Here is a 16,947-nt window from a genome sequence, read left to right on the forward strand (position 1 = left end):
TTAACGATTACAAATTAGGGCCAATCAAAGTAATCAATTAAACATGCACAACTAATTTCCTAGATTCACTACAAGAATTTTGGGCTTTAATGTCGGTTGTAAAAAGTGAAACCGGATGTATAATGTCAGTTTTGTTTATTTTTTTTAAAAAAAGCAGATCTTTAATGTCGGTTTTAAACCAACATTGTAGGTATACCTTTAATGTCGGTTTAAAACCGACATTAAAGATTCGCTTTTCTTTTTTTTAAAAAAAATACAAAACCCATTCCCCATTTTGTGAATGGGGGAATGGGTTATTTTGGATGTGTGGTTATTTTGGACGATTTTCTCTCACCATGCGTTACTCTCCATCAGTGCAACCCTTCCTTTCTCAGACTTATCTCTTCCCTCCATCAATGTTGATCTTTCTCCCTCGTGTCTTCTCAAACCCCCTCTGTACTACTTCTCATACCCTTTGTATTCTCCATCAATGCTCTGATCCTACGTCTTCTCCTTCGTCTTCTTCTTGAATCGTTCTCTTGAAACCCTAATCCATGGTCCTCTTTATAGAACCATGAAACCTTATGCTCATAAGATCTACTTTCCTTCAACCCTAATCCATGGATTCTCTCTATCTCACTACGCTTCCCTCATGCCTTCTTTCATCACCATACGTCCCTCACTCTCCATCCATGGATCTATACAGGCAACCCATTTTCTATGTAGATCCGTTACATTGAGAACTGCCCTTGCCACTCCAACAGCCCAAATCCATTTCTCTTGTCGCCTTTAAGAACCACTGTTGCTTTCTTTAACGAAGATGCATGGTAGGAGAATGATGGGTTGCAGAGCCTGGCAAGGGGTAAGGTATGTCTTTTTTCTTTGAAGCTGATGATGAGGAATTTTATCTTTAAGCTTCTAACATTTTTCTAATTTTTATAAAGCATTTTTGCAAGATTTTTTTTTTTTTTTTTTATGCTCTCATTTTTTTCCTCTTACAACCATGCTTTTATGTGAGTCTTTTTTTTCTTTGGTTCTCATTGTTCATTACTTTTTCTTTGGTTTATGTATGTTGAGGGTTTAAATTCCAATGCTCTCCTTTTTTTTTTTCTCTCTCTCTTACATCCATGCTTTTATGTGAGTCTTCTTTCTCTGGTTTTCATGGTTCATTATTTTACTCTGATAAATCCATGCCTTTTCCCTATTGAGCATGTTCTATTTTTCTGGGTTTACAGTATGTTCATCTTTTTTTTTTTTTGTTATGAACTCTAACGCTCTCATTTTTTTTTTTTTTTCATTTTCTCTTACAACAATGCTTTTATGTGGGTCTTTTTTCTCTGGTTCTCATTGTTCGTTATTTTACTTTGATAAATCTATGTATATTTTCCCTTTGAGAATTGTTTCACGAATGATTAATCCTTTGATAGGACATATCGTAAAAACTGGGACTCATGAAGACTTATTTGTAATGACTTTTCTTGTTAATGTTTATGCGAAATGTGGAGTCTGATTGAGTTGGACTGCCAGCAGGTTTTAATACTTGTCATCTTTGTTGTTTTTAATTCTTGTTACACGCACATATTATGTGTTGTGAAATGAAAAACGATGCTGCTCCATGTAGGTGTCTCTTTTTTGTTTTGTCCCTCTAAACTGTTCCTGAATTTGAAACATGCCAGCATTCGTCGTTAGTTCCATTTTTTCCCTTTGAAGTTTTCTTGATTGAGTTAGGTGCTGAAGAGTTGACTTGTTATATTCATATGCATTTGGTTCCCAAAGTAATTCTAGAGTTACACTGCATGATTGCATAGATACTTCTTGATTTATATAGCATGTTCGCTAACTTTTTGATTTAGTTTAAGTCTAACCGATGAAGAGTTGACTTGTTATGTTCATCTGCACTCTATTTCCAAAGAAATTCCGAAGTTAGGGTGTATAATTGTATGGATACTTCTTGAATTGAATAGCAGTTTTGCTAATTTTTTGAATTATGATAAAGTCTGCCCATGGTTTGGGGAACACAATATTTATTCTGAAAACAAAATAGCATTATCATGTCTCCTTGCTCTCTCTCCGTTTCTTAGCTGATATCATGTTAGAAATGGACACAAGAATATCAATCGAATGCAACCAGTTCTTTGGTTTGGAAGGATGAATGAATAAAATATAACCTGCTTGGTTCCTCAGCATATAATGTTACTTTGGTACCTCCGCATTATGAACAACCTTTTAAAAGACTAAAGGTAGCCTTGAAGTTTTTCCTCTCAAAGAGGTGAAGTGTATAAGGATTAAGCCTCAAAATTATAAACATTTTACAAATTCGAAATTGGCATGACTAAGTATTCCCAAACTCAACAGTCACTTAAAGTATAAAAGAATCACCCCCGAGCCATTTCAAAAATTGTAACTTGTAAGAGGATACCTATAACCTCAACACTATTAATAAGACTGACTTATGCTATAAATTTTGTCTTCAATGCTTTTAACGTCTCGGTAACTAATGTAGTAATAGTTCAAATTGTTAACTCAAAACTTTTATATTTTTGAAGGAGGCATATTCATATTATTCTTCTACATTACATGCATGTGGAGACTTTATGTCTTAGTGCGATTTTGTAGAGGCGTAAGCCTCTCAAACCTTTCATGAGATGTATGAGCCTCTTATAGTCAAAGGGGGCGAAAATCTAGAGCCTTGTCTTGCGACAAGCCTCAGGGAATAAGTTCCTTGGGAAAGTATTGCATTGTAGGCTTATAAATTCTTTCTATTGTATGGTGTTTCTTAAAATTCAAGAGATGCATGTAAATTGAAGTAAATGTCAAAGCCTTAAAAAAAAGGACAGATGTTCCTACAAATGCATACTTGCAATGCCTAATTATCTTAATTTGTTTCACTTTCAGGTGGAATCAATTTTAGACAAAGAGAATTTTTCATTGGAAGAGCTTCTCGACGAAGAAGAAATAATCCAAGAATGCAAAGCCCTGGACAGTCGTTTAGTTAACTTGTAGGACACTTTCTCCATTATATCATTTGCTTGTTCTATTACTACTGATCTGATTCTTTCTGCTATCATATATGGTCTATTACAATATTGTTATGTCCTTGTCTTATGAGCTTGGGTGTTAGAATTGTATCATGTATGATTAATATGAGCAGGAATGGGTCTTTATGATTCACCCAGATATTTTAACGAACAATTCTTTTTGCCTTCAGTCTACCGGACAGAGCCCAGGTGGAACAACTATTGTGCTACATTGTTGAAGAACCTCCAGAGGATGCTGAAAGTAAACGAGCATTCAAGTAATATTTTTTTTCTAATTATTTACCCCAACACCGCATGCACCACTCAGACTTCTTTGTTCTACAGTTTAGCAATTAAATTGCCATCTCATGCATTCCCCCTTTTGCAGGCTCATCGAGATGTACTGCGCCAATTAGTTGATTTAATTGGAATTACATCTATTATGGAGGTAATGTGGGCCTTTGAAGGCTTCCCCATAAAAAATACTTTAAATGCTGCTTAGTTTGCACTCTAATAAGAAATGGAGTTTTCTCTGCAGGTTTTGGTACGACTTGTTAGTGCTAATGATCATGTCTATCCAAATTTTATGGATGTGATGCAATGGTTGTCTAAGAGTGATATGCTGGAAATGATTGTTGATAAGCTGAGTCCATCTGTGCGTGACAAATTGAAATTTCATTAACATTTGGCCTTTTATATATTTATATAAATGTGATTATGGTTATAATATTAATTTTTCTCCTTAGACCAAAGTCTGCCTAAGGTTCATGCAAATGCGGCAGAAACATTATGTGTTATAGCCCGTAATGCCCCATCTGCTCTTGCTGCCAAACTTTCTAGCCCCAGGTTGACCAAGAACCGCTTCTTTATTTTTCAGTTTTTGTGGTAGTATGCAGATAAGTCATCGTTGTTTTGACTTATAAATCACTTCTTATGCAGTTTTGTTGCAAGGGTATTCTGTTACAAGTATGAATTTATGGACTGGTTAATATTCGATTTAAATTATTTGATCATTCGATAAGCATCACTACAAGAATTTTCCCTTGAATGTACCATTTATGCACATTCCCAATAAACATGGTTAGTTGAATATGAATTCTAATAACATTTTCACTTTCAATCCTTTGTCTTAAACCTTTTTTGTTTGTGTATTTTTTAGGTGTTTCGAAGGGGTGGGGAGGAGATGGATTTCTTGTAACAAGGGATTCAAGTGAAAATTGTTCCTGGTAGTGCATTTTTTAATGGTTGCAGTTTTAAGCACAGTTTCTAAGTGTTTTCAAGTGACTCTAATGATATGAAAATTCCTATTTGAGAAGTTATAGTGTGCTTATTTCTCTTTAGACCATATTGGATTAGAATGTAACACTCATTTATGACTCATGGGTACTATTTATTTGTAGTTTAGATTTGATTCAAGGTGCTCGAGTTTGTAGGTCGCACTATGGTAGTTTGTGGGTTATTCATGCACTATGGTAGTCTTTGTGACAACTTTTGAGGTTTGAAGTATATTGTGAGCTAAATTTGCTTATTGATGTATGTGTTCTTAAATATTCATTTTTTGGGAATTCTGATAATTCTGTTGAGAACAATTGGTTGTGAAATATTTTTTGGAGTGTGTTTCAAGGTAAATTTTTGGTTTTGTTGTGGTAGCATTATTTATTTATTGAGTTTTCTTGTTTTGCAGATGCAACAAAGGTGTAAATATTTGGCAACCTCTTTATGCTTTTTCTTGGGGAACTTTAGATTCAACACATTCACTACAAGAATTTTGCCTTGAATGTACCATTTATGCACATTCCCAATAAACACGGTTAGTTGAATATGAATTCTTATCACATTTTCACTTTCAATCCTTCGTCTTAAACCTTTTTTTTTTTTGTGATCCTTTGAACAATAGTGGTCAGACAAAGATGTCTATAACCAGACACTGCTGAAGCTAGGGGTTGGTTCAAGAAGAATTATGAAGAGATCCATACTTATCAAGTGGAGAGAGACAGTGATCTCATAATGTTTGTATTACTTGTAATTTGTGTTTTCAAGGCCTGAATTATTATACAACTTTTTAAATTATAATTTTATAGCAGAATTTGTGGATTAAATGTAATAGATTTACAATCCATACATGAATAATGTCATAGCCACAATGTTCAATGATGATGTGTCATGTTATACTTTTTGAACAAAGGGAAAGATTCGGGCTTCAATATCGGTTAATAATTAAAAAAACAGAGGCTTTAATGTCGGTTGGAAATTTCACTGAAGGTCTTCAATGTCGATTGCAATCAACATTGAAGGCTGTGTTATTGAAGCTCCGACATTAAAGACAACCGACATTAAAAGGCTTTAATAACACTATCTTTAATATCGGTTTAAAACCGACATTAAAGCCCGAATTTCTTCTCGTAATTATCCCGTACACGAAAATTGAAGAATAAACTCAAGATAAATTCTCATAAATTCATAATAAATTTAATTGAGGTGTTCTCATATATTCTCGTATATTATCATAAATTCTCATATATTCAGATTATATGAATATTTACCTCTCTCATAAATTTAATATGAATCATATTCACGTTAAATTTTAATATATAGTTTTTATATGAATCATATTCATATAATCAATATTTGAATCATATTCAAACATTTATTTCTCTCATAAAACCATATAAATTTAATATGAATCATATTCATACTAAATTTTAACATATAATTTTTATATGAATCATATTCATATAATTAATATTTGAATTATATTAAAATATTTATATCTTTCATAAGAATGTATCAACATACATTATATTATATAATGTATCAATATACATTATTTAACTGTATCTTATACAATTAATTCTCTTTAATTAATTTGAACAATTCAAATCACACATAAATTAATTTGATTCCCATTAGTCCTCGTTGAGCTAACAAGGGGACCTTATGGACCTATAGATTGAAGTTCTAATGATACGAGATTAATTTATTAAAGTCTTTTAATCAAATTATTCAACATTCGCTAATTGTCAGTCACTCCACTAAAGATCTCATCGCATTATAGATATATTTATGTGTCCATTGAATATAACCAATCAACAGTACATTAACCTTTCACAAATTGTTCATAAGTATAGTTGGGTGTAATTACCTTTTTAACCCTGTAGTTACATCTAACTCTTTAAGTACCACTGATCTCTCTAGTGAACAATTTGTCATAGTCCAACTATGACTAAACCCGTCTCAAGCCAGGAGAGGGTGAGGTGCCGCATTGTTCAAGCCCCGGAATCAACCCTTAAGGGAGCAATTTATCTTCTTACCCTTACTATAGGGAAGGAATGAATTTCTTCTTGTGTAGTTGTGTTCCCAGCTCCCAGATCAGACGAATCTCCAAACTATGTAGAGGTGAGGCTCATCCCAATTGTAGAATTTGCACTCATGCATGAGTTTCTTCTTTTGTTGTGCATTGTATTCCTCTGGAAACTGTTTGCATACCGAGAAGCCTACCAAATCTACATACCACATTCCAAAATCATCAATTTTTTGCACTACCTTGTCAGAAAAGCATGCATTGACATCAAGTTTCATGCGGTCAATTTTAGTGTTTTCAAGGCGGGACAGGTGATCTGCCACCTTGTTTTCTACTCCTTTTTTGTCCACAATTTTAGTATCAAACTCTTGAAGCAATAAGATCCATCTGATTAAGGGAGGCTTTGCATCCTTCTTGGGCATCAAATATCTTATCACAGAATAATCTATGTGAATGATGACTTTTGACGTCAACAGATAGGTTCTGATTCTCAACAGCAAACACTACCACATTTAACTCCTTTTTCGTGGTTGTGTAGTTTTCTTGTGAATTGTAAGGAGTCTTGCTCGCGTATGCGATGGGATGAAGGATTTTATCTTGTGTTGAACTAATGCGGCCCCAATTGCGTAGTCACTCGTGTCGCACATTAGTTCAAAAGGGATTGATCAATTAGGTGCGATGAGAACAAGTGTTGTGACTAGTGCTTAGTCTCAAAACTTTTTAAGTAGTTATGATCAAATTCAAAAGGTATGTTTACTTTCAATTGCATACTCAATGGATGCACAATTTTTTAGAAGTCTTAACAAAACATCGATAGTATCCAATGTGTCACAAAAAAAATCTCAATGTTTTCACATTTGTAGGGAGTGCAGCTTCTCCACAACTTCAATTTTTCTTTGTCAACCTCTAAACCAAGTTTGTAACCTTGAAATGGAATTTTTCCCTGTTTAGACAAAATTGATGTCCTCACATCTTCTCAATACCTTCTCAAGGTTGGCTAAACATGACTCATACGATCTTCCAAAGACTGAAAATTCATCCATAAAGATTTGTCACTGAGTCTTCTAAGTGGTCAGAGAAGATTGTCATCACATACCTCTGGAAGGTACCGGGTGTTCGAGTTGATATCCTAAATCTCATATGTGTTGTAATTTTTAAATACAAATCACATATCTAATAAAATAAAAAGTATTTTTATTGAAGTTTAGACTACATTAATTCAATCAAATAAAATGAGATCCAAGGTTATTTTATGAAACTTAAACATGTATGTGGAGACATATAGGTGGATCATGTTTAAGTGATAACCTAAATGGTTTTTAATAGATGGATAAGGCTGTGTACTTTATCCTTGTGACACTACGAATACAACCCACTTTGTAGATGTTACAATTGTTATAAAGTGCTATAAATGATCAGATTCTGATCATTCATGTGGAGACATACGAGCAGGGGTATTCTATATGAAGAGTTTGTATAAGATCAGACTACGAAATGAATACTCTCCCTATATAACATCATTACTAGAAGAAACTTACATTTCATTAGGATGACCAAAGGTGACTTGACTTTAATCCTGAATGAGTTGTGAACTCCTGTTTATGAGAGCAATACTTTGATTTACATGGGTGAGAGTGGCTTTGTTAGCCGACTCAACAAGCCTACCATTTTGGGAATTTTTTCGAGTAGGGAGTTGGGAACACAACTACACAAGATGAACTTCGATTCTTTCCATCCTTAGGGAATGTAGATAAATTGCTCCCTTAATAGTTGATTCTGGGTCTTAAACATTAATGCCTCAATCTCTTACTGGCCCGAGAGGTGTTAGTTTATAGTTGGACTATAAACTATTTGTTCATTAGAAGAATCAGTAGTACTTAAGAAGGTAGAGGTAACTATGGAGTAAAATGGTAAATTGACTCAGTTGTAGTTATTAGCGATTTGTGAAGGATCGACTCACTGTTGATTGGTTATATCCGTGAACACAAAAATATATCTACATTACTAAGAGTGCAACTATTGACATTTAGTGGAGTGACCGTAGTTAATAAAGATATATTAATTTAACTAATTAATCTCATATCATTGAACTTCTAATCTGTAGGTTCATAAAGTTCATTTGTTAGCTCACTAAACAATAGACAAGTGGAATGATTCGAATCATAGAAGGTGTGGGCTTTGTGATTTTGGAAGAGAGAATGATTTTAGAGAGGAAAAGGGTCTGGGTAAAAATTACAGAGAGATCTTCTCATCCAGTGAGTTTATCTTCTCTGTCAAAAAACAAAAGAGGAAAATGAAGATCTCGTAAAACTGTCTATCACGCACGTTCCGCTGAGAGAAAATTAAGCGGATGGAAGTTATTTCCCTCCCTTTAATTTCAAAAAAAATAAATTAAAACTAAAATTACTTTAATTTAAATAATAATTATGTATATAATAACTAACTTATTATATGTATAAATAATTATATGTTATATCATATATAACACATAGCCTATAGTTTTAATATTGTATCCAATACAATATAACATATAGTTTATTTTTCTCTCAATAATGCATGACATTTAATATAAATCACATTTATACTAAATTTAATTATATAAATAAGACTCATATAATTAATATTTGAATCATATTCAAATATTTAATTCCTCTCAAAATAAACTTTCTGTTATAATGTATCAAATACATTATATTAATTATATCATATATAATTAATTTAAATTAAATATATCATCTATAATTAATTCCCTCAATTAATTTGAACAATTCAAATTAATCCAAATTTAATTCTCAATCATCTGTGTTGAGCTACAGAGAGGACCTTATGGACCTGTAGATTGAAACTCCAATAGTACTTAAACAATTAATTAAACTCCTTTAATTAAATTATTCAACATCCATTAACTGTCAGTCACTCCACTAAAGACTGACAATTGTACTCTTCGTACTACAAATATATTTTTGTTTCCATTGGATATAACGAGTCAACAGTGCAATAACCCTTCAAAAATTACTCGTAAGTACAGTTGGGCCAAAGTTACCGTTATGCCCATATAGTTACATCTAACTCCTTAAGTACCACTGATCCCTCTAATGAACAATAAGTCATAGTCCAATTATGACCAAATCCTTTTCAACCCAAGAAAGAATGTGGCGCCACACTGTTCAAGCCCCGAAGTCAACCCTTAAGGGAGAAATTTATCTACTTACTCTAACATTATGGAAAGAGTAAATTCCATCTTGTGTAGTTGTATTCTCAGCTCTCCAATCTAACGGATCCCCAAAATGATAGGCTTATGAAGTTGGCAATCTGGCCACTCTCTCTCATACAAATCAAAGGACCGCCTTCATAAGCAGGAGTTCATAATTGACTTAGGATTCAAGTCTTCTCACCTATGGTCATCCTTGTGAAATGTGAGTCTCTATTATTAACGATGTTCTATAATGAGACTAATCATTTCATGGTCCGGTCTTATACAAATACCTTCGTATAGAACACCTCCACTCACATGTCTCTACATGAATGATTAGGATCAGATCATTTGTAGTACTTGACAATAATTGTAACATTTACAAAGCGAGTCGTATTCATAGTGCCATAAGGATAAGGTATCCAGCCATATACATCTACTACAGACCATTTAGGTTATCATTTAAACATGATCCACCTGTATGTCTCTATATACATGTTTAAGCTATAGAAGATAACCTTGGACGTTGGTTTATTAGTTTTATGGGTTAATGCTACTCAATGATGATATTTTATTAAATAAATAAAATATTTGTACATTACAATTACAAACTATAGGACCCATGAGATTTAGGACATCAACCCCAACATTTTATTTATTTATTTATTAACTATATATATTAAATTGGATTTAATATATATAATTATAATTGGTATGTTAGTTAATTGAATAAATGTTATTTAATTAATTAGGCTTAAGAGTAAATTGGAAAAGACTTTTTACCCTTCTCCATATAAATATCCCTTTATGGCCTAGCTTTCTTGATTTTCTAAGTTCAAAGAGGGTTTGACCTAGCTTTCTTGATTTTCAAAGTTCAGAGGTCCAAAACTCCTCTATATTTCCTTCATTGAACCACATAATTCAGGTTGTTGTGTGCTCAATTCGTCTTCTGCATTTTCCATGACATACTTTAAATTCAAATTCCAGTTTATAAGGCCAATCTTCTTCTAGATCAATCGCATGACAAGCGTTGACTTCATTTGGGTATTCCAACGCCTTGAGGATGTTGAATTTAACTTCTTGTCCATTAACTTGCATTGTGATTTCACCTTTATATATGTCAATGTGTGTCCTTCCTTTATATAGGAAGTGTATTCCCGGGATAATAGGCACATCTTCATCAGCCTCATAGTCTAATATTATGGAATCAGTAGGCAAGATGAATTTGTCAATATTTACCAATACATCCTCTATTTTTTCTTCTGAATGTGCCAACGAGTGATCTATCAATATCAAGGTCACTGTTGTTGGCATAAGCTCTCCTATTCTTAATCTTTTGAAGATTGTTAGGGGCATTAAATTGATGCTAGCCCCAAAATCTCATTGCATTTGCCCTATGTGAACGCCTCCAATTGAATAGGGGATGGTGAAACTTCCCGTATCTCTCATTTTTTTGGGATATTTTCTTGAATGATAGCACTACATTCTTGTAAGTGCGATAATTCCACATCCTTTTATCTTTCTTTTCTTTGAGAGTATGTCTTTCAGGAACTTCACATATGAAGGCATTTACTCTAATGCTTTGATTAATGGAATATTGATGTATAGCTGCTTCAATACATCTAGGCAGCATGAAATTGACTCTCGTCATTCTTTTTCCTTAATCTGTGTGGATACGAAAGTGGTTGTATCTCATTTGAAGCGTGTGAAGTTGAAGCATTCATAGACGAGTATCTAAATTCATTTTTTTGGTTCTCATGCATTGGAGGTTGTGCTCTCAAAGATGGTGTTGGTTGACTATTAGGCTGTTGATCAGAAGGATTGATATTTTCTTCATTGACTGGTATGGTAGTTAAGCTGTCTCTTTTCAAGTTCTCATTCATTGATCTACCACATCTTAATGTCACCGCGTGAGATTGTTCTTTACTTGAGCTTCAGTATGGTGAGGTACTTTAGTATTACTGGGAAGAGCTCCTTGTGACCTATTCTTCAACTCTCCAGGAAACTGCCCTACTTGGAGTTTAAGATTCCGAATTGACAATGCTTGACTTTGCAAAAGTGCATCATTTTTCTAAATGTATTCTTTCAGTAGACTCTTCAGTGTTTAAGAGGAAGTAAATGGTTGTTCAATGAGCTTACCATCAGTTGGTGTCTATGGTTATCCTTGATGGAACCCTGGTGGTCGATCTCTATTCACATTTTGAATGCCATGTTGGTTTGTGTGTAAATCTTGATTTCTACCCAAGAAAAATTTGGCTTCTTCCTTCAGCCCGGAATGTAAGTGTTAAAGAACGAGTTATTCTTGATAAAACACACATATTTTGGATTATGCGGGCACATCTCGAGAGAATGTGAGTCACCACATATCATACAACTTGAATCAGTTATCTAATTCACAACACTCATTTGACTGCCATTTCCATTGTCAACTTTAGTCATCGACATGGTTTGTACTAGATTTTTCATGACATTCACTTGTGTTTGTAGCGATGCGATGGCATCGTTTCCTGATGGACTTCCATTTCTTCCTCTTCCACTTACTCTTGATCCATATCCATCATCTTTCCGATCTTTATGGTTCTTTGATATGCGATCAAGGATGTTCTTAACTTCTGTATAGGTCTTATCCAAAAGACCTCCTACGGTAGCAGCATTAGCTACCGTTTGTGAAGTAGTCCATTATATGGGTAGTTTCTCACCAATCATTTAAACCTTGCCCATTCTCTATTGCCCAGTTAAGTAGTTCATTCTTCTTTTGTTGAAAATTTGAGACTTCCCTTCTTCTCTTTGCATTCTGTATTGGTGGAAAATATTTCTTCATAAACTTCTCCATAACTTGCTCCCAGGCGACAATTTCACATGATTCAAGTTGGTAGGCCCACTGCCTGGCTTCATCACAAAGAGAAAATGGAAATAGGAAAAGAATGATTTCTTCTGGAGTAATGTTTGGGAGCACGAAGGTGTTATATATCTTAAGGAAACTTTTTAAAAGAGCATGAGGGTCCTAGCCTAGTCTTCCTCCAAACTATCAGCTGTATGGATCATCTAGAGCATTACCAATTTCGTCCCGAATCTAGTCCCATCAAACACTGGACACATGATTCCAAGTGAAAAGTCATACATAATCTCTAATCGGTCTATTACGATCGTCGACAAGAAGTATAGGATTGATGGGCACTACTGCGTTATTAACCACATTAGGCACCATTGGGATATTCTGTGGGTCTGCAATAACTCGAGCTTTGTTCTTTTGTCGTCTCTTCTTGTTCGATCTCAAGCATTTGCAAAAAAAATCCTCTCGAACTCTAGGTCATATACTAGCTCAGGCGTTGCACCCTCGCTCATACAATGTTTGCACCTTCTAGTAGATAAGGATGTAATACACCATAAATCGAGACCTGCAAAAATCAAAAATTAAAAATTACAGCGTGTCTTAGCTAAACTAATCCCCGATAATGGCGCAAAAAAAATTGATGCGATGAAAATTAATCTAAACCGTGCCTTTTAAATATATGAACGCGTTGTTTTATTTAATTGAACCTAAATATAGGTGATGACCAATCAGAATCTTGGTGAATCCAGGATCGAATGTAGGGATTACGCCTAATTTTGTGATGAATAATTATCTTGACCCTAACGCAGATTGTTTTTCAAATATGTGATGTTGTAGGTCTACTTGTTCTATCTTATCAATTACAACTACAGTGCAAATGACAGTGGATGTCAATGATGATGCGATGGGTGATGAGAAGAATCCATAACAATTACAATGTAAGGCAAAGCAGCTTACAAAGGGTCAAGATGAGATTTCAATAAATAAAATAGGACCGAGAAAGATTTATACTAACATCTCCTAAGTAATACATAAGCTACACATTCATGCAAATGAATCATGAATTATAAACTTCACTTCTCAGCATGTCGAGCCACAATATCCTATCTCTAGAATGCATGCAATGAATACATTATGTAAAGTATTATCTTTATTTCTAAGGTTACTTCTTCTCTTGTTTAATGAATTCTAAAATCTCTTACTTTTTCAAGCAGTGATTGATTCTATCTAGGACAATCACTCGATTTGATCTAGAATAGTTTATGAAGCATACATTAAACAAAATGAATGCAAACTTATGCATTACTTAGTTAACATGTTCGTGTGATCTTTCCCAACCCATTATGAGTTTAGTTGCTCATGCTAATGGGAGAAACATGGATTGATTGAAAAATGTAATGACATTCATATTGATAATGAGAGTTCTTCAATCTCTACAAAATAATACAAATACTAATGATGAAGAAAATGAAATAAAAGACAAAGGTGGAGAATGTCAACCGTGGATTACAGTTTTCCACTTCCTTGGCTCCAATGAGGGTTTTTCCTCAACGGTTGTAATGGTGATGATGGTTTTCTCCTTTTTCAAAAAGGAAAGTTGAGTTTTCACCCAAAATTCCTCAAAGAAAAGCTTTTGAAGTGGTGGTTATGGCAGGCGTGAGGTGGAATACAAGTGGAGTTTTTGCCAATTTCTTGGTTAAAATTTTGATACTTAGACAATTCTTTGATGGATTATTTATAGTCGTCAAAAGGAAGGTTTGATGCCGCTTTCTAATGATTAAGCTGACACCTTGTATGAAATTACATGCCCTGCCATGTTAGCTGTCTCGCGTTAGAGGTTCATTAGTTCTGCCACGAACTTTTCACATTAGCATCCAACTTGATCTTTTTTATTTGACTTTCATCGTCCATACATCTGTCGTAATTCTAATCATCTCATCTCATCGCGTGGAACTATGCAATACCAAGTTTTGCTCAACTTAAGTTCTATGCATTCATGGTTGCAACTTATTTCTTTTGCCGATTTTCTTCATTCTTGATAGAATCTTGCATCCAAAAAATGACAATTCTTATAATCTTTAAGGATTAACAGTTTTGTAGTTATGTGATCGTAGGATATTACTAATTGCATGATTTTTCTATCAAACTAATGCATTTTTCTATGGTTTTTTCTAACTATTCTCAATAAAAAGGTTGAAAAACTTGTATTTCTACAAGTTATCGGGTACCCAAAAATCCTATAGCTTGAGTTTATACCAATGTATCATGTTGTTGTGACCTTTACATTTATTTCTTGGGTTTATTGTTGTCTTGTTATATTAAACTGATCATTTAATTTAATATGCTAGTGGAGACTTAATGCTGAGAAGGTTAAGATGTAAACTGATGTCACAAAGGAATATGGGACTAATTATAAGAGCCTAGAAATAGAACTCTCACATAGCCTTAGAAATAAGGTACACCAGAGGATAAATAAATTGCATGAAATTAATCTTAGATCCAACTAACCATAGAAGTATAGGCAATATCTGTTTAGAGCTCTTAAAGGAACTTGATACAAGATCGAATAGGAGAAATTTTCTATTCATATTGAGTCACTATCCAGATATGATGTGACTGCATAGCTCAAGTCATAATTTCCTTTCGGTTGAAACTTGATCGTAAATCTCTTTTTCAATCTCCTACTTATTTTATTATTCTGCACACTACCCAAAATCAATCGTTTTATTGGTTACCACTTGGTTTGTATTGAAAAGCTCTTTCTTAGAAAAATTGAATTGCATAAATAGTCTCTTAGAATATGATACTTGGAATACTCCTAAGTTTATTACTTCATCGACAATGTATGCTTGCACTTATACCATATTTTGGTCGATCATCGACCTTTACCAACATTCCTATGATAACCTCCACTAGCTTTTGACAAAAAAGAATATTATCCACAATATCGCGATCTTTCAAAAAGGCATATTAATAAAAATAGTGAGCTACACACAAATATGATTTGCAATAATATTCGAAATACACTTATACATAACATTAAAACAAGAGATCAATCGAAAATCTAAATTAATTGATGTCGCATTTAATCCTAGAGGAAGGAAGAAATATGAAAAAGATGCAGGATCGCATCACAAAAATCTTGACCAACCACATACCAAGCAAGTAAAAGATCGAAACAAAAAAACAAAGAAGTATAAATCTGGTGAACCTACACAAATTGAGCATATAAAATAATAAAATAAGAGATTTTGGACTTTTCAAAAACTAAAATCAATAAAAACAAAAAAACAAAAATTTAACCTTATTTTTGCAAATACCAAGTTCCCCTACTTTTGATAATTTTACTCTAATATTACACTTAATCCCCTAAATCAAATGAAAACTAAATTCAAAATCTAGGGACCGAAAAATATTTTTCTCTATATTATACTAGATATCATCACCGATTAAGTAAAAAGCTTAACACGATGAATTGCAATAGATTTAATCTAATTTATTTAGGGCCGGTTTGATATATTTTTTTTTTTTTTGAAAATTAAGCTTAGTTCATCCCCATTTCTTACAATGATGTGCATCTTTCTTAAAATAGTTGATTTTTAGCCAAATTCTAAAAACCAAAATAACTTTTTAAAAGCTACTTTTTTTGGTTCTCAAAATTTGGCTTAGTTTTTTAAACCATTAGTGAAACTTAGATAATAAAGGAAGAAATTTGAAAATGGAAGTAGAGTTCATAGGCTTAATATTCAAAAAAATAAAATAGTTACCAAATGGGGTCTTTATTTTTATTCTTAAGGTGATCTTCCTCACCGGAAAGCAAAGTATGCATAGGTTAGACATGGTAATACACTTGTACTAGAACATCCTAACTGGAAAAATGAATTAACATGTTCATTATTAATACTAAAATGAGGAAAAAACAGTTTTATATATAAGGGTTTTAACACAGGATGTTTGACTTTGATATTATGTTAAATTTTCGAAGAAGCTTTAGAAATCCATCACAAAGTTGCACACATATTTTTAAAGAGGAGTTGTAAATATAGTAGTCAAATCCAAAACATTAGCAAATATAGTACAATGTAAAAGAATTTGCAGACATAGCAAAATTTAGATCTAAGATACGAGTAATAGACTATATCGTTGATAAGAGTCGATTTATGGTAGAGTCTAATATATGCAATTCTTCAAAATGTTGCTATACACTTAATTATTAGTCAAAAAAGTCACACATTACAATACCCTATTTTTAATAGGGTAGAAGGTTTAGATTCTCTATTGTGTAATGTAGAAGATAGGAAATTATTTTACACTTGATAGTTTTACATGTTTTTTTGTACAACATTATTGGTAGGCAAGAAGAAAGATTTGAAAATAAGAAAACAAGTGAAGTGAATTGCAATGGAGGAGAAAATAAGAAAACAAGTGAAGTGCATTGTCAAAGTAGACAAACTGATTGTGACCATTGATGAGAATGGGCCAACATTATATGATATCAATACCATTATAGACTATGAACAGACTCTTTGGTGGGCTGCACTTGCTTTGTTGGTGGATGACTATGAACAGACTGTACATAAAGTTTTTTTGTCTTTCTGAAATGTTTAAACAATCTTCGATAAAA

At 33.3% G+C, this 16,947-nt stretch overlaps 1 long non-coding RNA gene across 7 annotated transcripts; it reads left to right on the forward strand.

The window, feature by feature from the left end:
* The first annotated feature begins 284 nt into the window (after window positions 1-284).
* LOC120070041 lies at window positions 285-5,095 on the forward strand. Of its 7 annotated transcripts, XR_005479771.1 has the most exons (9): window positions 285-846; window positions 2,875-2,978; window positions 3,188-3,274; window positions 3,385-3,444; window positions 3,535-3,651; window positions 3,743-3,842; window positions 3,936-4,222; window positions 4,681-4,806; window positions 4,894-5,095. It is a non-coding gene; the product is annotated as an uncharacterized LOC120070041 (long non-coding RNA). The 7 variants fall into 7 exon arrangements; XR_005479769.1 differs by having other exon boundaries at window positions 3,535-4,076; window positions 4,156-4,222; XR_005479770.1 differs by having other exon boundaries at window positions 3,535-3,842.
* The last annotated feature ends 11,852 nt before the right edge of the window (window positions 5,096-16,947 follow it).

This window comes from Benincasa hispida, unplaced genomic scaffold, assembly GCF_009727055.1.
Source record: "Benincasa hispida cultivar B227 unplaced genomic scaffold, ASM972705v1 Contig793, whole genome shotgun sequence".
Taxonomy (NCBI): domain Eukaryota; kingdom Viridiplantae; phylum Streptophyta; class Magnoliopsida; order Cucurbitales; family Cucurbitaceae; genus Benincasa; species Benincasa hispida.